Source organism: Somniosus microcephalus, chromosome 19, assembly GCF_052327205.1.
Source record: "Somniosus microcephalus isolate GS21.2 chromosome 19, FLI_Smic_1.0, whole genome shotgun sequence".
NCBI lineage: Eukaryota > Metazoa > Chordata > Chondrichthyes > Squaliformes > Somniosidae > Somniosus > Somniosus microcephalus.
In genome coordinates, this window is record NC_141005.1 from 24,081,386 (window position 1) to 24,108,940 (window position 27,555).

General features: G+C 46.5%; 10 non-coding genes and 1 pseudogene across 10 annotated transcripts; all 11 read right to left on the reverse strand.

The window, feature by feature from the left end:
• Nucleotides 1-1,051: 1,051 nt before the first annotated feature.
• On the reverse strand, nucleotides 1,052-1,170 carry LOC147104199 (5S ribosomal RNA). Its single transcript, XR_015072533.1, has one exon. It is a non-coding gene; the product is annotated as a 5S ribosomal RNA (ribosomal RNA).
• Nucleotides 1,171-3,591: 2,421 nt separating this feature from the next.
• LOC147104200 (5S ribosomal RNA) lies at nucleotides 3,592-3,710 on the reverse strand. Its single transcript, XR_015072534.1, has one exon. It is a non-coding gene; the product is annotated as a 5S ribosomal RNA (ribosomal RNA).
• A 2,413-nt stretch (nucleotides 3,711-6,123) lies between these two features.
• Nucleotides 6,124-6,242, reverse strand: LOC147104201 (5S ribosomal RNA). Its single transcript, XR_015072535.1, has one exon. It is a non-coding gene; the product is annotated as a 5S ribosomal RNA (ribosomal RNA).
• Nucleotides 6,243-8,667: 2,425 nt separating this feature from the next.
• On the reverse strand, nucleotides 8,668-8,786 carry LOC147104202 (5S ribosomal RNA). Its single transcript, XR_015072536.1, has one exon. It is a non-coding gene; the product is annotated as a 5S ribosomal RNA (ribosomal RNA).
• A 2,423-nt stretch (nucleotides 8,787-11,209) lies between these two features.
• LOC147104203 (5S ribosomal RNA) lies at nucleotides 11,210-11,328 on the reverse strand. The gene has a single exon (XR_015072592.1). It is a non-coding gene; the product is annotated as a 5S ribosomal RNA (ribosomal RNA).
• Nucleotides 11,329-13,759: 2,431 nt separating this feature from the next.
• On the reverse strand, nucleotides 13,760-13,878 carry LOC147104204 (5S ribosomal RNA). The gene has a single exon (XR_015072537.1). It is a non-coding gene; the product is annotated as a 5S ribosomal RNA (ribosomal RNA).
• Nucleotides 13,879-16,299: 2,421 nt separating this feature from the next.
• LOC147104205 (5S ribosomal RNA) lies at nucleotides 16,300-16,419 on the reverse strand (annotated as a pseudogene).
• A 2,421-nt stretch (nucleotides 16,420-18,840) lies between these two features.
• LOC147104206 (5S ribosomal RNA) lies at nucleotides 18,841-18,959 on the reverse strand. Its single transcript, XR_015072611.1, has one exon. It is a non-coding gene; the product is annotated as a 5S ribosomal RNA (ribosomal RNA).
• A 2,418-nt stretch (nucleotides 18,960-21,377) lies between these two features.
• Nucleotides 21,378-21,496, reverse strand: LOC147104207 (5S ribosomal RNA). Its single transcript, XR_015072539.1, has one exon. It is a non-coding gene; the product is annotated as a 5S ribosomal RNA (ribosomal RNA).
• Nucleotides 21,497-23,923: 2,427 nt separating this feature from the next.
• On the reverse strand, nucleotides 23,924-24,042 carry LOC147104208 (5S ribosomal RNA). The gene has a single exon (XR_015072540.1). It is a non-coding gene; the product is annotated as a 5S ribosomal RNA (ribosomal RNA).
• Nucleotides 24,043-26,475: 2,433 nt separating this feature from the next.
• Nucleotides 26,476-26,594, reverse strand: LOC147104209 (5S ribosomal RNA). Its single transcript, XR_015072772.1, has one exon. It is a non-coding gene; the product is annotated as a 5S ribosomal RNA (ribosomal RNA).
• Nucleotides 26,595-27,555: the final 961 nt, after the last annotated feature.

Genomic DNA, 27,555 nt, shown 5'->3' on the forward strand with positions numbered 1-27,555 from the left:
GAGAAGGTGCAGAGGAGATTTCCGAGGATGTTGCCTGGGCTGGGGAATTTTAGTTATGAGGAAAGATTGGATAGGCTGGGGTTGTTTTCTTTGGAACACAGGAGGCTGAGGCGAGACCTAATTGAGGTGTGTAAAATTATGAGGGGCCGAGATAGAGTGGATAGGAAGGACCTATTTCCCTTAGCAGAAGGGTCAATAATAGATTTCAAGTAATTGGTAGGAGGTTTACAGGGAATTTGAGGAGACATTTTTTCACCCAGTGAATGGTGGGGGTCTGGAATGCACTGCCTGAAAGGGTGGTAGAGGCAGAAACCCTCATCACGTTTAAAAAGTACTTGGATATGCACTTGAACTGCCGTAACCTACAAGGCTACGGACCAAGTGCTGTAAAGTGGGATTTGGGTGGATTGCTCTTTGTCGGCTGGCACGGACAAGATGGGCCGAATGGCCTCCTTCTGTGCTGTAAATTTCTATGATTCTGCCTGATCATGTGACATCTGCCCACACGACTTCTACAAATGTTATTACATTGTAGCCAGGATTGTTTAGTTTCCAATTCCGCCCATTTTGAAGCCAGGTCTCCGTTATAGCTACTATTGCATAACCCCATGTGGCAACTTGCGCCTGCAACTCGTCAATCTTATTTGTAACACTCCTCGCATTAACACACATGCATTTCAACAGCATGCTAGTTGGCTTTGCTTTTTTCCTGAATTTAACTGCTGCTCTTTCCACATTATTCTTTGTTCTGTTGCTGTTTGTCCCTCCGAGTTTTCTATGCACCTTGTCTCTCCTCTCTGCTGCTGTGTCCTGGTGGCCCTCCGCCAGTGTGTGTATTTTGGCTATCTTATTTTCTTCTTCTGCTTATTTCGGCCCTGTGTCTGGAGCCCCTTGCATTTGTGTAGCAGCAGGAGAATGTGCAGCGAAGAAATGGTCAAAGGAAAGCGAGAGAGAGAGAGAGAGAGAGAGCAGCAAAAAGGATGTTGATTGATTAAGAGCAGTGTGTGCGCGTGTGTGTGCAAAACGTTGAGCAGCCTGTGGCGGCAGCAAAAGCCTACTGCACCTGGTGTTCCCAGGCGGTCTCCCATCCAAGTACTAACCAGGCCTGACTCTGCTTAGCTTCCGAGATCAGACGAGATCGGGCGTATTCAGACTAGTATGGCCGTAGGCATATGCTGGCTGGCTTTCTCTTTACTTAAAGCTGTCGCCCATTTTTTTCTCTTCTTCTACACATTCATACAAGTATTCAACACTCAATTTACATTTACAAGTTTTACTCCTCCCGCAACCCCCCCACCCCCCCTCCACCTCTTCTTGCTGCTCTGCCTCCCACACAAACAAACTACAAGCCCAACCCTTCATTGCCTTCTATTCAAATATTACATCAAATAAACATGCTCAAACACCAAGTCTTAAGGGCTGTAGCATCTTTCAAACTGGACAAATACCCAGGCCCGCATCAAATCTATCCCACACTCTTAAGAGAAGTAAGACACCAAATAGCACAGGCTCTCACCATCATTTTACAATCCTCTCTGGCTACAGGTGTGGTGCCCGACCACTGGAGGACTGCTAACGTGCTACCGTTCTTTCAAAAGGGAGAGAGGGATAGACCGCATAATTACAGGCCAGTCAGCCTAACCTCGGTGGTGGGAAAATTATTGGAAAAAGTTCTGAGGGACAGGAGAAATCTTCATTTAGAAAGACACGGATTAATCAGGGACAGTCAGCATGGATTTCTTAACGGAAGGTCGTGTCTGACTAACGCAATTCAATTTTTCGAGGAGGTAACAAGGAGGGTCGATGAGGGTAGTGCCTTTGATGTAGTCTATATGGATGTTAGCAAGGCTTTTGATAAGGTCCCGCATGCCAGATTGGTCACGAAAGTAAAAGCCCATGGGATCCAAGGCAAAGTGGCAAGTTGGATCCAAAATTGGCTCAGAGGCAGGAAACAAAGGGTAATGGTCGAAGGGTGTTTTTGTGACCGGAAGGCTGTTTCCAGTGGGGTTCCGCAGGGCTCACAGAATCACAGAAACCCCACAGTGCAGATAGAGGCCATTTCGGCCCATCGAGCCTGCACCGACTCAGTACTGGGCCCTTTGCTTTTTCTGGTATATATCAATGATTTGGATTTGAATGTAGGAAGTATGATTAAGAAGTTTGCAGATGATACAAAAATTGGCCGTGTGGTTAATAATGAAACAGAATGCTGTAGACTGCAGGAAGATATCAATGGACTCGTCTAGTGGGCAGAACAGTGGCAAATGGAATTCAGTTGGAATACACAATAAATGGTAGGACACTGAGAAATGCAGAGGATCAGCGGGACCTTGGAGTGCATGTCCACAGATCCCTGAAGGTAGCAGGACAGGTAGATAAAGTGGTTAAGCAGGCATACGGGATACTTGCCTTTATTAGCCGAGGCGTAGAATATAAGAGCGGGGAGGTTATGCTTCAACTGTATAAAACACTAGTTAGGCCGCAGCTAGAGTGCCGCGTGCAGTTCTGGTCACCACATTACAAGAAGGATGCGATTGCACTAGAGAAGGTGCAGAGGAGATTTCCGAGGATGTTGCCTGGGCTGGGGAATTTTAGTTATGAGGAAAGATTGGATAGGCGGGGGTTGTTTTCTTTGGAACACAGGAGGCTGAGGCGAGACCTAATTGAGGTGTGTAAAATTATGAGGGGCCGAGATAGAGTGGATAGGAAGGACCTATTTCCCTTAGCAGAAGGGTCAATAATAGATTTCAAGTAATTGGTAGGAGGTTTACAGGGAATTTGAGGAGACATTTTTTCACCCAGTGAATGGTGGGGGTCTGGAATGCACTGCCTGAAAGGGTGGTAGAGGCAGAAACCCTCATCACGTTTAAAAAGTACTTGGATATGCACTTGAACTGCCGTAACCTACAAGGCTACGGACCAAGTGCTGTAAAGTGGGATTTGGGTGGATTGCTCTTTGTCGGCTGGCACGGACAAGATGGGCCGAATGGCCTCCTTCTGTGCTGTAAATTTCTATGATTCTGCCTGATCATGTGACATCTGCCCACACGACTTCTACAAATGTTATTACATTGTAGCCAGGATTGTTTAGTTTCCAATTCCGCCCATTTTGAAGCCAGGTCTCCGTTATAGCTACTATTGCATAACCCCATGTGGCAACTTGCGCCTGCAACTCGTCAATCTTATTTGTAACACTCCTCGCATTAACACACATGCATTTCAACAGCATGCTAGTTGGCTTTGCTTTTTTCCTGAATTTAACTGCTGCTCTTTCTACATTCTTCTTTGTTCTGTTGCTGTTTGTCCCTCCGAGTTTTCTATGCACCTTGTCTCTCCTCTCTGCTGCTGTGTCCTGGTGGCCCTCCGCCAGTGTGTGTATTTTGGCTATCTTATTTTCTTCTTCTGCTTATTTCGGCCCTGTGTCTGGAGCCCCTTGCATTTGTGTAGCAGCAGGAGAATGTGCAGCGAAGAAATGGTCAAAGGAAAGCGAGAGAGAGAGAGAGAGAGAGCAGCAAAAAGGATGTTGATTGATTAAGAGCAGTGTGTGCGCGTGTGTGTGCAAAACGTTGAGCAGCCTGTGGCGGCAGCAAAAGCCTACTGCACCTGGTGTTCCCAGGCGGTCTCCCATCCAAGTACTAACCAGGCCTGACTCTGCTTAGCTTCCGAGATCAGACGAGATCGGGCGTATTCAGACTAGTATGGCCGTAGGCATATGCTGGCTGGCTTTCTCTTTACTTAAAGCTGTCGCCCATTTTTTTCTCTTCTTCTACACATTCATACAAGTATTCAACACTCAATTTACATTTACAAGTTTTACTCCTCCCGCAACCCCCCCACCCCCCCTCCACCTCTTCTTGCTGCTCTGCCTCCCACACAAACAAACTACAAGCCCAACCCTTCATTGCCTTCTATTCAAATATTACATCAAATAAACATGCTCAAACACCAAGTCTTAAGGGCTGTAGCATCTTTCAAACTGGACAAATACCCAGGCCCGCATCAAATCTATCCCACACTCTTAAGAGAAGTAAGACACCAAATAGCACAGGCTCTCACCATCATTTTACAATCCTCTCTGGCTACAGGTGTGGTGCCCGACCACTGGAGGACTGCTAACGTGCTACCGTTCTTTCAAAAGGGAGAGAGGGATAGACCGCATAATTACAGGCCAGTCAGCCTAACCTCGGTGGTGGGAAAATTATTGGAAAAAGTTCTGAGGGACAGGAGAAATCTTCATTTAGAAAGACACGGATTAATCAGGGACAGTCAGCATGGATTTCTTAACGGAAGGTCGTGTCTGACTAACGCAATTCAATTTTTCGAGGAGGTAACAAGGAGGGTCGATGAGGGTAGTGCCTTTCATGTAGTCTATATGGATTTTAGCAAGGCTTTTGATAAGGTCCCGCATGCCAGATTGGTCACGAAAGTAAAAGCCCATGGGATCCAAGGCAAAGTGGCAAGTTGGATCCAAAATTGGCTCAGAGGCAGGAAACAAAGGGTAATGGTCGAAGGGTGTTTTTGTGACCGGAAGGCTGTTTCCAGTGGGGTTCCGCAGGGCTCACAGAATCACAGAAACCCCACAGTGCAGATAGAGGCCATTTCGGCCCATCGAGCCTGCACCGACTCAGTACTGGGCCCTTTGCTTTTTCTGGTATATATCAATGATTTGGATTTGAATGTAGGAAGTATGATTAAGAAGTTTGCAGATGATACAAAAATTGGCCGTGTGGTTAATAATGAAACAGAATGCTGTAGACTGCAGGAAGATATCAATGGACTCGTCTAGTGGGCAGAACAGTGGCAAATGGAATTCAGTTGGAATACACAATAAATGGTAGGACACTGAGAAATGCAGAGGATCAGCGGGACCTTGGAGTGCATGTCCACAGATCCCTGAAGGTAGCAGGACAGGTAGATAAAGTGGTTAAGCAGGCATACGGGATACTTGCCTTTATTAGCCGAGGCGTAGAATATAAGAGCGGGGAGGTTATGCTTCAACTGTATAAAACACTAGTTAGGCCGCAGCTAGAGTGCCGCGTGCAGTTCTGGTCACCACATTACAAGAAGGATGCGATTGCACTAGAGAAGGTGCAGAGGAGATTTCCGAGGATGTTGCCTGGGCTGGGGAATTTTAGTTATGAGGAAAGATTGGATAGGCTGGGGTTGTTTTCTTTGGAACACAGGAGGCTGAGGCGAGACCTAATTGAGGTGTGTAAAATTATGAGGGGCCGAGATAGAGTGGATAGGAAGGACCTATTTCCCTTAGCAGAAGGGTCAATAATAGATTTCAAGTAATTGGTAGGAGGTTTACAGGGAATTTGAGGAGACATTTTTTCACCCAGTGAATGGTGGGGGTCTGGAATGCACTGCCTGAAAGGGTGGTAGAGGCAGAAACCCTCATCACGTTTAAAAAGTACTTGGATATGCACTTGAACTGCCGTAACCTACAAGGCTACGGACCAAGTGCTGTAAAGTGGGATTTGGGTGGATTGCTCTTTGTCGGCTGGCACGGACAAGATGGGCCGAATGGCCTCCTTCTGTGCTGTAAATTTCTATGATTCTGCCTGATCATGTGACATCTGCCCACACGACTTCTACAAATGTTATTACATTGTAGCCAGGATTGTTTAGTTTCCAATTCCGCCCATTTTGAAGCCAGGTCTCCGTTATAGCTACTATTGCATAACCCCATGTGGCAACTTGCGCCTGCAACTCGTCAATCTTATTTGTAACACTCCTCGCATTAACACACATGCATTTCAACAGCATGCTAGTTGGCTTTGCTTTTTTCCTGAATTTAACTGCTGCTCTTTCCACATTATTCTTTGTTCTGTTGCTGTTTGTCCCTCCGAGTTTTCTATGCACCTTGTCTCTCCTCTCTGCTGCTGTGTCCTGGTGGCCCTCCGCCAGTGTGTGTATTTTGGCTATCTTATTTTCTTCTTCTGCTTATTTCGGCCCTGTGTCTGGAGCCCCTTGCATTTGTGTAGCAGCAGGAGAATGTGCAGCGAAGAAATGGTCAAAGGAAAGCGAGAGAGAGAGAGAGAGAGAGAGCAGCAAAAAGGATGTTGATTGATTAAGAGCAGTGTGTGCGCAAAACGTTGAGCAGCCTGTGGCGGCAGCAAAAGCCTACTGCACCTGGTGTTCCCAGGCGGTCTCCCATCCAAGTACTAACCAGGCCTGACTCTGCTTAGCTTCCGAGATCAGACGAGATCGGGCGTATTCAGACTAGTATGGCCGTAGGCATATGCTGGCTGGCTTTCTCTTTACTTAAAGCTGTCGCCCATTTTTTTCTCTTCTTCTACACATTCATACAAGTATTCAACACTCAATTTACATTTACAAGTTTTACTCCTCCCGCAACCCCCCCACCCCCCCTCCACCTCTTCTTGCTGCTCTGCCTCCCACACAAACAAACTACAAGCCCAACCCTTCATTGCCTTCTATTCAAATATTACATCAAATAAACATGCTCAAACACCAAGTCTTAAGGGCTGTAGCATCTTTCAAACTGGACAAATACCCAGGCCCGCATCAAATCTATCCCACACTCTTAAGAGAAGTAAGACACCAAATAGCACAGGCTCTCACCATCATTTTACAATCCTCTCTGGCTACAGGTGTGGTGCCCGACCACTGGAGGACTGCTAACGTGCTACCGTTCTTTCAAAAGGGAGAGAGGGATAGACCGCATAATTACAGGCCAGTCAGCCTAACCTCGGTGGTGGGAAAATTATTGGAAAAAGTTCTGAGGGACAGGAGAAATCTTCATTTAGAAAGACACGGATTAATCAGGGACAGTCAGCATGGATTTCTTAACGGAAGGTCGTGTCTGACTAACGCAATTCAATTTTTCGAGGAGGTAACAAGGAGGGTCGATGAGGGTAGTGCCTTTGATGTAGTCTATATGGATTTTAGCAAGGCTTTTGATAAGGTCCCGCATGCCAGATTGGTCACGAAAGTAAAAGCCCATGGGATCCAAGGCAAAGTGGCAAGTTGGATCCAAAATTGGCTCAGAGGCAGGAAACAAAGGGTAATGGTCGAAGGGTGTTTTTGTGACCGGAAGGCTGTTTCCAGTGGGGTTCCGCAGGGCTCACAGAATCACAGAAACCCCACAGTGCAGATAGAGGCCATTTCGGCCCATCGAGCCTGCACCGACTCAGTACTGGGCCCTTTGCTTTTTCTGGTATATATCAATGATTTGGATTTGAATGTAGGAAGTATGATTAAGAAGTTTGCAGATGATACAAAAATTGGCCGTGTGGTTAATAATGAAACAGAATGCTGTAGACTGCAGGAAGATATCAATGGACTCGTCTAGTGGGCAGAACAGTGGCAAATGGAATTCAGTTGGAATACACAATAAATGGTAGGACACTGAGAAATGCAGAGGATCAGCGGGACCTTGGAGTGCATGTCCACAGATCCCTGAAGGTAGCAGGACAGGTAGATAAAGTGGTTAAGCAGGCATACGGGATACTTGCCTTTATTAGCCGAGGCGTAGAATATAAGAGCGGGGAGGTTATGCTTCAACTGTATAAAACACTAGTTAGGCCGCAGCTAGAGTGCCGCGTGCAGTTCTGGTCACCACATTACAAGAAGGATGCGATTGCACTAGAGAAGGTGCAGAGGAGATTTCCGAGGATGTTGCCTGGGCTGGGGAATTTTAGTTATGAGGAAAGATTGGATAGGCTGGGGTTGTTTTCTTTGGAACACAGGAGGCTGAGGCGAGACCTAATTGAGGTGTGTAAAATTATGAGGGGCCGAGATAGAGTGGATAGGAAGGACCTATTTCCCTTAGCAGAAGGGTCAATAATAGATTTCAAGTAATTGGTAGGAGGTTTACAGGGAATTTGAGGAGACATTTTTTCACCCAGTGAATGGTGGGGGTCTGGAATGCACTGCCTGAAAGGGTGGTAGAGGCAGAAACCCTCATCACGTTTAAAAAGTACTTGGATATGCACTTGAACTGCCGTAACCTACAAGGCTACGGACCAAGTGCTGTAAAGTGGGATTTGGGTGGATTGCTCTTTGTCGGCTGGCACGGACAAGATGGGCCGAATGGCCTCCTTCTGTGCTGTAAATTTCTATGATTCTGCCTGATCATGTGACATCTGCCCACACGACTTCTACAAATGTTATTACATTGTAGCCAGGATTGTTTAGTTTCCAATTCCGCCCATTTTGAAGCCAGGTCTCCGTTATAGCTACTATTGCATAACCCCATGTGGCAACTTGCGCCTGCAACTCGTCAATCTTATTTGTAACACTCCTCGCATTAACACACATGCATTTCAACAGCATGCTAGTTGGCTTTGCTTTTTTCCTGAATTTAACTGCTGCTCTTTCCACATTATTCTTTGTTCTGTTGCTGTTTGTCCCTCCGAGTTTTCTATGCACCTTGTCTCTCCTCTCTGCTGCTGTGTCCTGGTGGCCCTCCGCCAGTGTGTGTATTTTGGCTATCTTATTTTCTTCTTCTGCTTATTTCGGCCCTGTGTCTGGAGCCCCTTGCATTTGTGTAGCAGCAGGAGAATGTGCAGCGAAGAAATGGTCAAAGGAAAGCGAGAGAGAGAGAGAGAGAGAGAGAGCAGCAAAAAGGATGTTGATTGATTAAGAGCAGTGTGTGCGCGTGTGTGTGCAAAACGTTGAGCAGCCTGTGGCGGCAGCAAAAGCCTACTGCACCTGGTGTTCCCAGGCGGTCTCCCATCCAAGTACTAACCAGGCCTGACTCTGCTTAGCTTCCGAGATCAGACGAGATCGGGCGTATTCAGACTAGTATGGCCGTAGGCATATGCTGGCTGGCTTTCTCTTTACTTAAAGCTGTCGCCCATTTTTTTCTCTTCTTCTACACATTCATACAAGTATTCAACACTCAATTTACATTTACAAGTTTTACTCCTCCCGCAACCCCCCCACCCCCCCTCCACCTCTTCTTGCTGCTCTGCCTCCCACACAAACAAACTACAAGCCCAACCCTTCATTGCCTTCTATTCAAATATTACATCAAATAAACATGCTCAAACACCAAGTCTTAAGGGCTGTAGCATCTTTCAAACTGGACAAATACCCAGGCCCGCATCAAATCTATCCCACACTCTTAAGAGAAGTAAGACACCAAATAGCACAGGCTCTCACCATCATTTTACAATCCTCTCTGGCTACAGGTGTGGTGCCCGACCACTGGAGGACTGCTAACGTGCTACCGTTCTTTCAAAAGGGAGAGAGGGATAGACCGCATAATTACAGGCCAGTCAGCCTAACCTCGGTGGTGGGAAAATTATTGGAAAAAGTTCTGAGGGACAGGAGAAATCTTCATTTAGAAAGACACGGATTAATCAGGGACAGTCAGCATGGATTTCTTAACGGAAGGTCGTGTCTGACTAACGCAATTCAATTTTTCGAGGAGGTAACAAGGAGGGTCGATGAGGGTAGTGCCTTTGATGTAGTCTATATGGATTTTAGCAAGGCTTTTGATAAGGTCCCGCATGCCAGATTGGTCACGAAAGTAAAAGCCCATGGGATCCAAGGCAAAGTGGCAAGTTGGATCCAAAATTGGCTCAGAGGCAGGAAACAAAGGGTAATGGTCGAAGGGTGTTTTTGTGACCGGAAGGCTGTTTCCAGTGGGGTTCCGCAGGGCTCACAGAATCACAGAAACCCCACAGTGCAGATAGAGGCCATTTCGGCCCATCGAGCCTGCACCGACTCAGTACTGGGCCCTTTGCTTTTTCTGGTATATATCAATGATTTGGATTTGAATGTAGGAAGTATGATTAAGAAGTTTGCAGATGATACAAAAATTGGCCGTGTGGTTAATAATGAAACAGAATGCTGTAGACTGCAGGAAGATATCAATGGACTCGTCTAGTGGGCAGAACAGTGGCAAATGGAATTCAGTTGGAATACACAATAAATGGTAGGACACTGAGAAATGCAGAGGATCAGCGGGACCTTGGAGTGCATGTCCACAGATCCCTGAAGGTAGCAGGACAGGTAGATAAAGTGGTTAAGCAGGCATACGGGATACTTGCCTTTATTAGCCGAGGCGTAGAATATAAGAGCGGGGAGGTTATGCTTCAACTGTATAAAACACTAGTTAGGCCGCAGCTAGAGTGCCGCGTGCAGTTCTGGTCACCACATTACAAGAAGGATGCGATTGCACTAGAGAAGGTGCAGAGGAGATTTCCGAGGATGTTGCCTGGGCTGGGGAATTTTAGTTATGAGGAAAGATTGGATAGGCTGGGGTTGTTTTCTTTGGAACACAGGAGGCTGAGGCGAGACCTAATTGAGGTGTGTAAAATTATGAGGGGCCGAGATAGAGTGGATAGGAAGGACCTATTTCCCTTAGCAGAAGGGTCAATAATAGATTTCAAGTAATTGGTAGGAGGTTTACAGGGAATTTGAGGAGACATTTTTTCACCCAGTGAATGGTGGGGGTCTGGAATGCACTGCCTGAAAGGGTGGTAGAGGCAGAAACCCTCATCACGTTTAAAAAGTACTTGGATATGCACTTGAACTGCCGTAACCTACAAGGCTACGGACCAAGTGCTGTAAAGTGGGATTTGGGTGGATTGCTCTTTGTCGGCTGGCACGGACAAGATGGGCCGAATGGCCTCCTTCTGTGCTGTAAATTTCTATGATTCTGCCTGATCATGTGACATCTGCCCACACGACTTCTACAAATGTTATTACATTGTAGCCAGGATTGTTTAGTTTCCAATTCCGCCCATTTTGAAGCCAGGTCTCCGTTATAGCTACTATTGCATAACCCCATGTGGCAACTTGCGCCTGCAACTCGTCAATCTTATTTGTAACACTCCTCGCATTAACACACATGCATTTCAACAGCATGCTAGTTGGCTTTGCTTTTTTCCTGAATTTAACTGCTGCTCTTTCCACATTATTCTTTGTTCTGTTGCTGTTTGTCCCTCCGAGTTTTCTATGCACCTTGTCTCTCCTCTCTGCTGCTGTGTCCTGGTGGCCCTCCGCCAGTGTGTGTATTTTGGCTATCTTATTTTCTTCTTCTGCTTATTTCGGCCCTGTGTCTGGAGCCCCTTGCATTTGTGTAGCAGCAGGAGAATGTGCAGCGAAGAAATGGTCAAAGGAAAGCGAGAGAGAGAGAGAGAGAGAGAGCAGCAAAAAGGATGTTGATTGATTAAGAGCAGTGTGTGCGCGTGTGTGTGCAAAACGTTGAGCAGCCTGTGGCGGCAGCAAAAGCCTACTGCACCTGGTGTTCCCAGGCGGTCTCCCATCCAAGTACTAACCAGGCCTGACTCTGCTTAGCTTCCGAGATCAGACGCGATCGGGTGTATTCAGACTAGTATGGCCGTAGGCATATGCTGGCTGGCTTTCTCTTTACTTAAAGCTGTCGCCCATTTTTTTCTCTTCTTCTACACATTCATACAAGTATTCAACACTCAATTTACATTTACAAGTTTTACTCCTCCCGCAACCCCCCCACCCCCCCTCCACCTCTTCTTGCTGCTCTGCCTCCCACACAAACAAACTACAAGCCCAACCCTTCATTGCCTTCTATTCAAATATTACATCAAATAAACATGCTCAAACACCAAGTCTTAAGGGCTGTAGCATCTTTCAAACTGGACAAATACCCAGGCCCGCATCAAATCTATCCCACACTCTTAAGAGAAGTAAGACACCAAATAGCACAGGCTCTCACCATCATTTTACAATCCTCTCTGGCTACAGGTGTGGTGCCCGACCACTGGAGGACTGCTAACGTGCTACCGTTCTTTCAAAAGGGAGAGAGGGATAGACCGCATAATTACAGGCCAGTCAGCCTAACCTCGGTGGTGGGAAAATTATTGGAAAAAGTTCTGAGGGACAGGAGAAATCTTCATTTAGAAAGACACGGATTAATCAGGGACAGTCAGCATGGATTTCTTAACGGAAGGTCGTGTCTGACTAACGCAATTCAATTTTTCGAGGAGGTAACAAGGAGGGTCGATGAGGGTAGTGCCTTTGATGTAGTCTATATGGATTTTAGCAAGGCTTTTGATAAGGTCCCGCATGCCAGATTGGTCACGAAAGTAAAAGCCCATGGGATCCAAGGCAAAGTGGCAAGTTGGATCCAAAATTGGCTCAGAGGCAGGAAACAAAGGGTAATGGTCGAAGGGTGTTTTTGTGACCGGAAGGCTGTTTCCAGTGGGGTTCCGCAGGGCTCACAGAATCACAGAAACCCCACAGTGCAGATAGAGGCCATTTCGGCCCATCGAGCCTGCACCGACTCAGTACTGGGCCCTTTGCTTTTTCTGGTATATATCAATGATTTGGATTTGAATGTAGGAAGTATGATTAAGAAGTTTGCAGATGATACAAAAATTGGCCGTGTGGTTAATAATGAAACAGAATGCTGTAGACTGCAGGAAGATATCAATGGACTCGTCTAGTGGGCAGAACAGTGGCAAATGGAATTCAGTTGGAATACACAATAAATGGTAGGACACTGAGAAATGCAGAGGATCAGCGGGACCTTGGAGTGCATGTCCACAGATCCCTGAAGGTAGCAGGACAGGTAGATAAAGTGGTTAAGCAGGCATACGGGATACTTGCCTTTATTAGCCGAGGCGTAGAATATAAGAGCGGGGAGGTTATGCTTCAACTGTATAAAACACTAGTTAGGCCGCAGCTAGAGTGCCGCGTGCAGTTCTGGTCACCACATTACAAGAAGGATGCGATTGCACTAGAGAAGGTGCAGAGGAGATTTCCGAGGATGTTGCCTGGGCTGGGGAATTTTAGTTATGAGGAAAGATTGGATAGGCTGGGGTTGTTTTCTTTGGAACACAGGAGGCTGAGGCGAGACCTAATTGAGGTGTGTAAAATTATGAGGGGCCGAGATAGAGTGGATAGGAAGGACCTATTTCCCTTAGCAGAAGGGTCAATAATAGATTTCAAGTAATTGGTAGGAGGTTTACAGGGAATTTGAGGAGACATTTTTTCACCCAGTGAATGGTGGGGGTCTGGAATGCACTGCCTGAAAGGGTGGTAGAGGCAGAAACCCTCATCACGTTTAAAAAGTACTTGGATATGCACTTGAACTGCCGTAACCTACAAGGCTACGGACCAAGTGCTGTAAAGTGGGATTTGGGTGGATTGCTCTTTGTCGGCTGGCACGGACAAGATGGGCCGAATGGCCTCCTTCTGTGCTGTAAATTTCTATGATTCTGCCTGATCATGTGACATCTGCCCACACGACTTCTACAAATGTTATTACATTGTAGCCAGGATTGTTTAGTTTCCAATTCCGCCCATTTTGAAGCCAGGTCTCCGTTATAGCTACTATTGCATAACCCCATGTGGCAACTTGCGCCTGCAACTCGTCAATCTTATTTGTAACACTCCTCGCATTAACACACATGCATTTCAACAGCATGCTAGTTGGCTTTGCTTTTTTCCTGAATTTAACTGCTGCTCTTTCCACATTATTCTTTGTTCTGTTGCTGTTTGTCCCTCCGAGTTTTCTATGCACCTTGTCTCTCCTCTCTGCTGCTGTGTCCTGGTGGCCCTCCGCCAGTGTGTGTATTTTGGCTATCTTATTTTCTTCTTCTGCTTATTTCGGCCCTGTGTCTGGAGCCCCTTGCATTTGTGTAGCAGCAGGAGAATGTGCAGCGAAGAAATGGTCAAAGGAAAGCGAGAGAGAGAGAGAGAGAGAGAGAGAGAGAGCAGCAAAAAGGATGTTGATTGATTAAGAGCAGTGTGTGCGCGTGTGTGTGCAAAACGTTGAGCAGCCTGTGGCGGCAGCAAAAGCCTACTGCACCTGGTGTTCCCAGGCGGTCTCCCATCCAAGTACTAACCAGGCCTGACTCTGCTTAGCTTCCGAGATCAGACGAGATCGGGCGTATTCAGACTAGTATGGCCGTAGGCATATGCTAGCTGGCTTTCTCTTTACTTAAAGCTGTCGCCCATTTTTTTCTCTTCTTCTACACATTCATACAAGTATTCAACACTCAATTTACATTTACAAGTTTTACTCCTCCCGCAACCCCCCCACCCCCCCTCCACCTCTTCTTGCTGCTCTGCCTCCCACACAAACAAACTACAAGCCCAACCCTTCATTGCCTTCTATTCAAATATTACATCAAATAAACATGCTCAAACACCAAGTCTTAAGGGCTGTAGCATCTTTCAAACTGGACAAATACCCAGGCCCGCATCAAATCTATCCCACACTCTTAAGAGAAGTAAGACACCAAATAGCACAGGCTCTCACCATCATTTTACAATCCTCTCTGGCTACAGGTGTGGTGCCCGACCACTGGAGGACTGCTAACGTGCTACCGTTCTTTCAAAAGGGAGAGAGGGATAGACCGCATAATTACAGGCCAGTCAGCCTAACCTCGGTGGTGGGAAAATTATTGGAAAAAGTTCTGAGGGACAGGAGAAATCTTCATTTAGAAAGACACGGATTAATCAGGGACAGTCAGCATGGATTTCTTAACGGAAGGTCGTGTCTGACTAACGCAATTCAATTTTTCGAGGAGGTAACAAGGAGGGTCGATGAGGGTAGTGCCTTTCATGTAGTCTATATGGATTTTAGCAAGGCTTTTGATAAGGTCCCGCATGCCAGATTGGTCACGAAAGTAAAAGCCCATGGGATCCAAGGCAAAGTGGCAAGTTGGATCCAAAATTGGCTCAGAGGCAGGAAACAAAGGGTAATGGTCGAAGGGTGTTTTTGTGACCGGAAGGCTGTTTCCAGTGGGGTTCCGCAGGGCTCACAGAATCACAGAAACCCCACAGTGCAGATAGAGGCCATTTCGGCCCATCGAGCCTGCACCGACTCAGTACTGGGCCCTTTGCTTTTTCTGGTATATATCAATGATTTGGATTTGAATGTAGGAAGTATGATTAAGAAGTTTGCAGATGATACAAAAATTGGCCGTGTGGTTAATAATGAAACAGAATGCTGTAGACTGCAGGAAGATATCAATGGACTCGTCTAGTGGGCAGAACAGTGGCAAATGGAATTCAGTTGGAATACACAATAAATGGTAGGACACTGAGAAATGCAGAGGATCAGCGGGACCTTGGAGTGCATGTCCACAGATCCCTGAAGGTAGCAGGACAGGTAGATAAAGTGGTTAAGCAGGCATACGGGATACTTGCCTTTATTAGCCGAGGCGTAGAATATAAGAGCGGGGAGGTTATGCTTCAACTGTATAAAACACTAGTTAGGCCGCAGCTAGAGTGCCGCGTGCAGTTCTGGTCACCACATTACAAGAAGGATGCGATTGCACTAGAGAAGGTGCAGAGGAGATTTCCGAGGATGTTGCATGGGCTGGGGAATTTTAGTTATGAGGAAAGATTGGATAGGCTGGGGTTGTTTTCTTTGGAACACAGGAGGCTGAGGCGAGACCTAATTGAGGTGTGTAAAATTATGAGGGGCCGAGATAGAGTGGATAGGAAGGACCTATTTCCCTTAGCAGAAGGGTCAATAATAGATTTCAAGTAATTGGTAGGAGGTTTACAGGGAATTTGAGGAGACATTTTTTCACCCAGTGAATGGTGGGGGTCTGGAATGCACTGCCTGAAAGGGTGGTAGAGGCAGAAACCCTCATCACGTTTAAAAAGTACTTGGATATGCACTTGAACTGCCGTAACCTACAAGGCTACGGACCAAGTGCTGTAAAGTGGGATTTGGGTGGATTGCTCTTTGTCGGCTGGCACGGACAAGATGGGCCGAATGGCCTCCTTCTGTGCTGTAAATTTCTATGATTCTGCCTGATCATGTGACATCTGCCCACACGACTTCTACAAATGTTATTACATTGTAGCCAGGATTGTTTAGTTTCCAATTCCGCCCATTTTGAAGCCAGGTCTCCGTTATAGCTACTATTGCATAACCCCATGTGGCAACTTGCGCCTGCAACTCGTCAATCTTATTTGTAACACTCCTCGCATTAACACACATGCATTTCAACAGCATGCTAGTTGGCTTTGCTTTTTTCCTGAATTTAACTGCTGCTCTTTCTACATTATTCTTTGTTCTGTTGCTGTTTGTCCCTCCGAGTTTTCTATGCACCTTGTCTCTCCTCTCTGCTGCTGTGTCCTGGTGGCCCTCCGCCAGTGTGTGTATTTTGGCTATCTTATTTTCTTCTTCTGCTTATTTCGGCCCTGTGTCTGGAGCCCCTTGCATTTGTGTAGCAGCAGGAGAATGTGCAGCGAAGAAATGGTCAAAGGAAAGCGAGAGAGAGAGAGAGAGAGAGCAGCAAAAAGGATGTTGATTGATTAAGAGCAGTGTGTGCGCGTGTGTGTGCAAAACGTTGAGCAGCCTGTGGCGGCAGCAAAAGCCTACTGCACCTGGTGTTCCCAGGCAGTCTCCCATCCAAGTACTAACCAGGCCTGACTCTGCTTAGCTTCACGAGATCAGACGAGATCGGGCGTATTCAGACTAGTATGGCCGTAGGCATATGCTGGCTGGCTTTCTCTTTACTTAAAGCTGTCGCCCATTTTTTTCTCTTCTTCTACACATTCATACAAGTATTCAACACTCAATTTACATTTACAAGTTTTACTCCTCCCGCAACCCCCCCACCCCCCCTCCACCTCTTCTTGCTGCTCTGCCTCCCACACAAACAAACTACAAGCCCAACCCTTCATTGCCTTCTATTCAAATATTACATCAAATAAACATGCTCAAACACCAAGTCTTAAGGGCTGTAGCATCTTTCAAACTGGACAAATACCCAGGCCCGCATCAAATCTATCCCACACTCTTAAGAGAAGTAAGACACCAAATAGCACAGGCTCTCACCATCATTTTACAATCCTCTCTGGCTACAGGTGTGGTGCCCGACCACTGGAGGACTGCTAACGTGCTACCGTTCTTTCAAAAGGGAGAGAGGGATAGACCGCATAATTACAGGCCAGTCAGCCTAACCTCGGTGGTGGGAAAATTATTGGAAAAAGTTCTGAGGGACAGGAGAAATCTTCATTTAGAAAGACACGGATTAATCAGGGACAGTCAGCATGGATTTCTTAACGGAAGGTCGTGTCTGACTAACGCAATTCAATTTTTCGAGGAGGTAACAAGGAGGGTCGATGAGGGTAGTGCCTTTGATGTAGTCTATATGGATTTTAGCAAGGCTTTTGATAAGGTCCCGCATGCCAGATTGGTCACGAAAGTAAAAGCCCATGGGATCCAAGGCAAAGTGGCAAGTTGGATCCAAAATTGGCTCAGAGGCAGGAAACAAAGGGTAATGGTCGAAGGGTGTTTTTGTGACCGGAAGGCTGTTTCCAGTGGGGTTCCGCAGGGCTCACAGAATCACAGAAACCCCACAGTGCAGATAGAGGCCATTTCGGCCCATCGAGCCTGCACCGACTCAGTACTGGGCCCTTTGCTTTTTCTGGTATATATCAATGATTTGGATTTGAATGTAGGAAGTATGATTAAGAAGTTTGCAGATGATACAAAAATTGGCCGTGTGGTTAATAATGAAACAGAATGCTGTAGACTGCAGGAAGATATCAATGGACTCGTCTAGTGGGCAGAACAGTGGCAAATGGAATTCAGTTGGAATACACAATAAATGGTAGGACACTGAGAAATGCAGAGGATCAGCGGGACCTTGGAGTGCATGTCCACAGATCCCTGAAGGTAGCAGGACAGGTAGATAAAGTGGTTAAGCAGGCATACGGGATACTTGCCTTTATTAGCCGAGGCGTAGAATATAAGAGCGGGGAGGTTATGCTTCAACTGTATAAAACACTAGTTAGGCCGCAGCTAGAGTGCCGCGTGCAGTTCTGGTCACCACATTACAAGAAGGATGCGATTGCACTAGAGAAGGTGCAGAGGAGATTTCCGAGGATGTTGCCTGGGCTGGGGAATTTTAGTTATGAGGAAAGATTGGATAGGCTGGGGTTGTTTTCTTTGGAACACAGGAGGCTGAGGCGAGACCTAATTGAGGTGTGTAAAATTATGAGGGGCCGAGATAGAGTGGATAGGAAGGACCTATTTCCCTTAGCAGAAGGGTCAATAATAGATTTCAAGTAATTGGTAGGAGGTTTACAGGGAATTTGAGGAGACATTTTTTCACCCAGTGAATGGTGGGGGTCTGGAATGCACTGCCTGAAAGGGTGGTAGAGGCAGAAACCCTCATCACGTTTAAAAAGTACTTGGATATGCACTTGAACTGCCGTAACCTACAAGGCTACGGACCAAGTGCTGTAAAGTGGGATTTGGGTGGATTGCTCTTTGTCGGCTGGCACGGACAAGATGGGCCGAATGGCCTCCTTCTGTGCTGTAAATTTCTATGATTCTGCCTGATCATGTGACATCTGCCCACACGACTTCTACAAATGTTATTACATTGTAGCCAGGATTGTTTAGTTTCCAATTCCGCCCATTTTGAAGCCAGGTCTCCGTTATAGCTACTATTGCATAACCCCATGTGGCAACTTGCGCCTGCAACTCGTCAATCTTATTTGTAACACTCCTCGCATTAACACACATGCATTTCAACAGCATGCTAGTTGGCTTTGCTTTTTTCCTGAATTTAACTGCTGCTCTTTCTACATTATTCTTTGTTCTGTTGCTGTTTGTCCCTCCGAGTTTTCTATGCACCTTGTCTCTCCTCTCTGCTGCTGTGTCCTGGTGGCCCTCCGCCAGTGTGTGTATTTTGGCTATCTTATTTTCTTCTTCTGCTTATTTCGGCCCTGTGTCTGGAGCCCCTTGCATTTGTGTAGCAGCAGGAGAATGTGCAGCGAAGAAATGGTCAAAGGAAAGCGAGAGAGAGAGAGAGAGAGAGCAGCAAAAAGGATGTTGATTGATTAAGAGCAGTGTGTGCGCGTGTGTGTGCAAAACGTTGAGCAGCCTGTGGCGGCAGCAAAAGCCTACTGCACCTGGTGTTCCCAGGCGGTCTCCCATCCAAGTACTAACCAGGCCTGACTCTGCTTAGCTTCCGAGATCAGACGAGATCGGGCACATTCAGACTAGTATGGCCGTAGGCATATGCTGGCTGGCTTTCTCTTTACTTAAAGCTGTCGCCCATTTTTTTCTCTTCTACACATTCATACAAGTATTCAACACTCAATTTACATTTACAAGTTTTACTCCTCCCGCAACCCCCCCACCCCCCCTCCACCTCTTCTTGCTGCTCTGCCTCCCACACAAACAAACTACAAGCCCAACCCTTCATTGCCTTCTATTCAAATATTACATCAAATAAACATGCTCAAACACCAAGTCTTAAGGGCTGTAGCATCTTTCAAACTGGACAAATACCCAGGCCCGCATCAAATCTATCCCACACTCTTAAGAGAAGTAAGACACCAAATAGCACAGGCTCTCACCATCATTTTACAATCCTCTCTGGCTACAGGTGTGGTGCCCGACCACTGGAGGACTGCTAACGTGCTACCGTTCTTTCAAAAGGGAGAGAGGGATAGACCGCATAATTACAGGCCAGTCAGCCTAACCTCGGTGGTGGGAAAATTATTGGAAAAAGTTCTGAGGGACAGGAGAAATCTTCATTTAGAAAGACACGGATTAATCAGGGACAGTCAGCATGGATTTCTTAACGGAAGGTCGTGTCTGACTAACGCAATTCAATTTTTCGAGGAGGTAACAAGGAGGGTCGATGAGGGTAGTGCCTTTGATGTAGTCTATATGGATTTTAGCAAGGCTTTTGATAAGGTCCCGCATGCCAGATTGGTCACGAAAGTAAAAGCCCATGGGATCCAAGGCAAAGTGGCAAGTTGGATCCAAAATTGGCTCAGAGGCAGGAAACAAAGGGTAATGGTCGAAGGGTGTTTTTGTGACCGGAAGGCTGTTTCCAGTGGGGTTCCGCAGGGCTCACAGAATCACAGAAACCCCACAGTGCAGATAGAGGCCATTTCGGCCCATCGAGCCTGCACCGACTCAGTACTGGGCCCTTTGCTTTTTCTGGTATATATCAATGATTTGGATTTGAATGTAGGAAGTATGATTAAGAAGTTTGCAGATGATACAAAAATTGGCCGTGTGGTTAATAATGAAACAGAATGCTGTAGACTGCAGGAAGATATCAATGGACTCGTCTAGTGGGCAGAACAGTGGCAAATGGAATTCAGTTGGAATACACAATAAATGGTAGGACACTGAGAAATGCAGAGGATCAGCGGGACCTTGGAGTGCATGTCCACAGATCCCTGAAGGTAGCAGGACAGGTAGATAAAGTGGTTAAGCAGGCATACGGGATACTTGCCTTTATTAGCCGAGGCGTAGAATATAAGAGCGGGGAGGTTATGCTTCAACTGTATAAAACACTAGTTAGGCCGCAGCTAGAGTGCCGCGTGCAGTTCTGGTCACCACATTACAAGAAGGATGCGATTGCACTAGAGAAGGTGCAGAGGAGATTTCCGAGGATGTTGCCTGGGCTGGGGAATTTTAGTTATGAGGAAAGATTGGATAGGCTGGGGTTGTTTTCTTTGGAACACAGGAGGCTGAGGCGAGACCTAATTGAGGTGTGTAAAATTATGAGGGGCCGAGATAGAGTGGATAGGAAGGACCTATTTCCCTTAGCAGAAGGGTCAATAATAGATTTCAAGTAATTGGTAGGAGGTTTACAGGGAATTTGAGGAGACATTTTTTCACCCAGTGAATGGTGGGGGTCTGGAATGCACTGCCTGAAAGGGTGGTAGAGGCAGAAACCCTCATCACGTTTAAAAAGTACTTGGATATGCACTTGAACTGCCGTAACCTACAAGGCTACGGACCAAGTGCTGTAAAGTGGGATTTGGGTGGATTGCTCTTTGTCGACTGGCACGGACAAGATGGGCCGAATGGCCTCCTTCTGTGCTGTAAATTTCTATGATTCTGCCTGATCATGTGACATCTGCCCACACGACTTCTACAAATGTTATTACATTGTAGCCAGGATTGTTTAGTTTCCAATTCCGCCCATTTTGAAGCCAGGTCTCCGTTATAGCTACTATTGCATAACCCCATGTGGCAACTTGCGCCTGCAACTCGTCAATCTTATTTGTAACACTCCTCGCATTAACACACATGCATTTCAACAGCATGCTAGTTGGCTTTGCTTTTTTCCTGAATTTAACTGCTGCTCTTTCTACATTATTCTTTGTTCTGTTGCTGTTTGTCCCTCCGAGTTTTCTATGCACCTTGTCTCTCCTCTCTGCTGCTGTGTCCTGGTGGCCCTCCGCCAGTGTGTGTATTTTGGCTATCTTATTTTCTTCTTCTGCTTATTTCGGCCCTGTGTCTGGAGCCCCTTGCATTTGTGTAGCAGCAGGAGAATGTGCAGCGAAGAAATGGTCAAAGGAAAGCGAGAGAGAGAGAGAGAGAGAGCAGCAAAAAGGATGTTGATTGATTAAGAGCAGTGTGTGCGCGTGTGTGTGCAAAACGTTGAGCAGCCTGTGGCGGCAGCAAAAGCCTACTGCACCTGGTGTTCCCAGGCGGTCTCCCATCCAAGTACTAACCAGGCCTGACTCTGCTTAGCTTCCGAGATCAGACGAGATCGGGCGTATTCAGACTAGTATGGCCGTAGGCATATGCTAGCTGGCTTTCTCTTTACTTAAAGCTGTCGCCCATTTTTTTCTCTTCTTCTACACATTCATACAAGTATTCAACACTCAATTTACATTTACAAGTTTTACTCCTCCCGCAACCCCCCCACCCCCCCTCCACCTCTTCTTGCTGCTCTGCCTCCCACACAAACAAACTACAAGCCCAACCCTTCATTGCCTTCTATTCAAATATTACATCAAATAAACATGCTCAAACACCAAGTCTTAAGGGCTGTAGCATCTTTCAAACTGGACAAATACCCAGGCCCGCATCAAATCTATCCCACACTCTTAAGAGAAGTAAGACACCAAATAGCACAGGCTCTCACCATCATTTTACAATCCTCTCTGGCTACAGGTGTGGTGCCCGACCACTGGAGGACTGCTAACGTGCTACCGTTCTTTCAAAAGGGAGAGAGGGATAGACCGCATAATTACAGGCCAGTCAGCCTAACCTCGGTGGTGGGAAAATTATTGGAAAAAGTTCTGAGGGACAGGAGAAATCTTCATTTAGAAAGACACGGATTAATCAGGGACAGTCAGCATGGATTTCTTAACGGAAGGTCGTGTCTGACTAACGCAATTCAATTTTTCGAGGAGGTAACAAGGAGGGTCGATGAGGGTAGTGCCTTTGATGTAGTCTATATGGATTTTAGCAAGGCTTTTGATAAGGTCCCGCATGCCAGATTGGTCACGAAAGTAAAAGCCCATGGGATCCAAGGCAAAGTGGCAAGTTGGATCCAAAATTGGCTCAGAGGCAGGAAACAAAGGGTAATGGTCGAAGGGTGTTTTTGTGACCGGAAGGCTGTTTCCAGTGGGGTTCCGCAGGGCTCACAGAATCACAGAAACCCCACAGTGCAGATAGAGGCCATTTCGGCCCATCGAGCCTGCACCGACTCAGTACTGGGCCCTTTGCTTTTTCTGGTATATATCAATGATTTGGATTTGAATGTAGGAAGTATGATTAAGAAGTTTGCAGATGATACAAAAATTGGCCGTGTGGTTAATAATGAAACAGAATGCTGTAGACTGCAGGAAGATATCAATGGACTCGTCTAGTGGGCAGAACAGTGGCAAATGGAATTCAGTTGGAATACACAATAAATGGTAGGACACTGAGAAATGCAGAGGATCAGCGGGACCTTGGAGTGCATGTCCACAGATCCCTGAAGGTAGCAGGACAGGTAGATAAAGTGGTTAAGCAGGCATACGGGATACTTGCCTTTATTAGCCGAGGCGTAGAATATAAGAGCGGGGAGGTTATGCTTCAACTGTATAAAACACTAGTTAGGCCGCAGCTAGAGTGCCGCGTGCAGTTCTGGTCACCACATTACAAGAAGGATGCGATTGCACTAGAGAAGGTGCAGAGGAGATTTCCGAGGATGTTGCCTGGGCTGGGGAATTTTAGTTATGAGGAAAGATTGGATAGGCTGGGGTTGTTTTCTTTGGAACACAGGAGGCTGAGGCGAGACCTAATTGAGGTGTGTAAAATTATGAGGGGCCGAGATAGAGTGGATAGGAAGGACCTATTTTCCTTAGCAGAAGGGTCAATAATAGATTTCAAGTAATTGGTAGGAGGTTTACAGGGAATTTGAGGAGACATTTTTTCACCCAGTGAATGGTGGGGGTCTGGAATGCACTGCCTGAAAGGGTGGTAGAGGCAGAAACCCTCATCACGTTTAAAAAGTACTTGGATATGCACTTGAACTGCCGTAACCTACAAGGCTACGGACCAAGTGCTGTAAAGTGGGATTTGGGTGGATTGCTCTTTGTCGGCTGGCACGGACAAGATGGGCCGAATGGCCTCCTTCTGTGCTGTAAATTTCTATGATTCTGCCTGATCATGTGACATCTGCCCACACGACTTCTACAAATGTTATTACATTGTAGCCAGGATTGTTTAGTTTCCAATTCCGCCCATTTTGAAGCCAGGTCTCCGTTATAGCTACTATTGCATAACCCCATGTGGCAACTTGCGCCTGCAACTCGTCAATCTTATTTGTAACACTCCTCGCATTAACACACATGCATTTCAACAGCATGCTAGTTGGCTTTGCTTTTTTCCTGAATTTAACTGCTGCTCTTTCCACATTATTCTTTGTTCTGTTGCTGTTTGTCCCTCCGAGTTTTCTATGCACCTTGTCTCTCCTCTCTGCTGCTGTGTCCTGGTGGCCCTCCGCCAGTGTGTGTATTTTGGCTATCTTATTTTCTTCTTCTGCTTATTTCGGCCCTGTGTCTGGAGCCCCTTGCATTTGTGTAGCAGCAGGAGAATGTGCAGCGAAGAAATGGTCAAAGGAAAGCGAGAGAGAGAGAGAGAGAGAGAGAGAGCAGCAAAAAGGATGTTGATTGATTAAGAGCAGTGTGTGCGCGTGTGTGTGCAAAACGTTGAGCAGCCTGTGGCGGCAGCAAAAGCCTACTGCACCTGGTGTTCCCAGGCGGTCTCCCATCCAAGTACTAACCAGGCCTGACTCTGCTTAGCTTCCGAGATCAGACGAGATCGGGCGTATTCAGACTAGTATGGCCGTAGGCATATGCTGGCTGGCTTTCTCTTTACTTAAAGCTGTCGCCCATTTTTTTCTCTTCTTCTACACATTCATACAAGTATTCAACACTCAATTTACATTTACAAGTTTTACTCCTCCCGCAACCCCCCCACCCCCCCTCCACCTCTTCTTGCTGCTCTGCCTCCCACACAAACAAACTACAAGCCCAACCCTTCATTGCCTTCTATTCAAATATTACATCAAATAAACATGCTCAAACACCAAGTCTTAAGGGCTGTAGCATCTTTCAAACTGGACAAATACCCAGGCCCGCATCAAATCTATCCCACACTCTTAAGAGAAGTAAGACACCAAATAGCACAGGCTCTCACCATCATTTTACAATCCTCTCTGGCTACAGGTGTGGTGCCCGACCACTGGAGGACTGCTAACGTGCTACCGTTCTTTCAAAAGGGAGAGAGGGATAGACCGCATAATTACAGGCCAGTCAGCCTAACCTCGGTGGTGGGAAAATTATTGGAAAAAGTTCTGAGGGACAGGAGAAATCTTCATTTAGAAAGACACGGATTAATCAGGGACAGTCAGCATGGATTTCTTAACGGAAGGTCGTGTCTGACTAACGCAATTCAATTTTTCGAGGAGGTAACAAGGAGGGTCGATGAGGGTAGTGCCTTTGATGTAGTCTATATGGATTTTAGCAAGGCTTTTGATAAGGTCCCGCATGCCAGATTGGTCACGAAAGTAAAAGCCCATGGGATCCAAGGCAAAGTGGCAAGTTGGATCCAAAATTGGCTCAGAGGCAGGAAACAAAGGGTAATGGTCGAAGGGTGTTTTTGTGACCGGAAGGCTGTTTCCAGTGGGGTTCCGCAGGGCTCACAGAATCACAGAAACCCCACAGTGCAGATAGAGGCCATTTCGGCCCATCGAGCCTGCACCGACTCAGTACTGGGCCCTTTGCTTTTTCTGGTATATATCAATGATTTGGATTTGAATGTAGGAAGTATGATTAAGAAGTTTGCAGATGATACAAAAATTGGCCGTGTGGTTAATAATGAAACAGAATGCTGTAGACTGCAGGAAGATATCAATGGACTCGTCTAGTGGGCAGAACAGTGGCAAATGGAATTCAGTTGGAATACACAATAAATGGTAGGACACTGAGAAATGCAGAGGATCAGCGGGACCTTGGAGTGCATGTCCACAGATCCCTGAAGGTAGCAGGACAGGTAGATAAAGTGGTTAAGCAGGCATACGGGATACTTGCCTTTATTAGCCGAGGCGTAGAATATAAGAGCGGGGAGGTTATGCTTCAACTGTATAAAACACTAGTTAGGCCGCAGCTAGAGTGCCGCGTGCAGTTCTGGTCACCACATTACAAGAAGGATGCGATTGCACTAGAGAAGGTGCAGAGGAGATTTCCGAGGATGTTGCCTGGGCTGGGGAATTTTAGTTATGAGGAAAGATTGGATAGGCTGGGGTTGTTTTCTTTGGAACACAGGAGGCTGAGGCGAGACCTAATTGAGGTGTGTAAAATTATGAGGGGCCGAGATAGAGTGGATAGGAAGGACCTATTTCCCTTAGCAGAAGGGTCAATAATAGATTTCAAGTAATTGGTAGGAGGTTTACAGGGAATTTGAGGAGACATTTTTTCACCCAGTGAATGGTGGGGGTCTGGAATGCACTGCCTGAAAGGGTGGTAGAGGCAGAAACCCTCATCACGTTTAAAAAGTACTTGGATATGCACTTGAACTGCCGTAACCTACAAGGCTACGGACCAAGTGCTGTAAAGTGGGATTTGGGTGGATTGCTCTTTGTCGGCTGGCACGGACAAGATGGGCCGAATGGCCTCCTTCTGTGCTGTAAATTTCTATGATTCTGCCTGATCATGTGACATCTGCCCACACGACTTCTACAAATGTTATTACATTGTAGCCAGGATTGTTTAGTTTCCAATTCCGCCCATTTTGAAGCCAGGTCTCCGTTATAGCTACTATTGCATAACCCCATGTGGCAACTTGCGCCTGCAACTCGTCAATCTTATTTGTAACACTCCTCGCATTAACACACATGCATTTCAACAGCATGCTAGTTGCCTTTGCTTTTTTCCTGAATTTAACTGCTGCTCTTTCCACATTATTCTTTGTTCTGTTGCTGTTTGTCCCTCCGAGTTTTCTATGCACCTTGTCTCTCCTCTCTGCTGCTGTGTCCTGGTGGCCCTCCGCCAGTGTGTGTATTTTGGCTATCTTATTTTCTTCTTCTGCTTATTTCGGCCCTGTGTCTGGAGCCCCTTGCATTTGTGTAGCAGCAGGAGAATGTGCAGCGAAGAAATGGTCAAAGGAAAGCGAGAGAGAGAGAGAGAGAGAGAGAGAGAGAGAGCAGCAAAAAGGATGTTGATTGATTAAGAGCAGTGTGTGCGCGTGTGTGTGCAAAACGTTGAGCAGCCTGTGGCGGCAGCAAAAGCCTACTGCACCTGGTGTTCCCAGGCGGTCTCCCATCCAAGTACTAACCAGGCCTGACTCTGCTTAGCTTCCGAGATCAGACGAGATCAGGCGTATTCAGACTAGTATGGCCGTAGGCATATGCTGGCTGGCTTTCTCTTTACTTAAAGCTGTCGCCCATTTTTTTCTCTTCTTCTACACATTCATACAAGTATTCAACACTCAATTTACATTTACAAGTTTTACTCCTCCCGCAACCCCCCCACCCCCCCTCCACCTCTTCTTGCTGCTCTGCCTCCCACACAAACAAACTACAAGCCCAACCCTTCATTGCCTTCTATTCAAATATTACATCAAATAAACATGCTCAAACACCAAGTCTTAAGGGCTGTAGCATCTTTCAAACTGGACAAATACCCAGGCCCGCATCAAATCTATCCCACACTCTTAAGAGAAGTAAGACACCAAATAGCACAGGCTCTCACCATCATTTTACAATCCTCTCTGGCTACAGGTGTGGTGCCCGACCACTGGAGGACTGCTAACGTGCTACCGTTCTTTCAAAAGGGAGAGAGGGATAGACCGCATAATTACAGGCCAGTCAGCCTAACCTCGGTGGTGGGAAAATTATTGGAAAAAGTTCTGAGGGACAGGAGAAATCTTCATTTAGAAAGACACGGATTAATCAGGGACAGTCAGCATGGATTTCTTAACGGAAGGTCGTGTCTGACTAACGCAATTCAATTTTTCGAGGAGGTAACAAGGAGGGTCGATGAGGGTAGTGCCTTTCATGTAGTCTATATGGATTTTAGCAAGGCTTTTGATAAGGTCCCGCATGCCAGATTGGTCACGAAAGTAAAAGCCCATGGGATCCAAGGCAAAGTGGCAAGTTGGATCCAAAATTGGCTCAGAGGCAGGAAACAAAGGGTAATGGTCGAAGGGTGTTTTTGTGACCGGAAGGCTGTTTCCAGTGGGGTTCCGCAGGGCTCACAGAATCACAGAAACCCCACAGTGCAGATAGAGGCCATTTCGGCCCATCGAGCCTGCACCGACTCAGTACTGGGCCCTTTGCTTTTTCTGGTATATATCAATGATTTGGA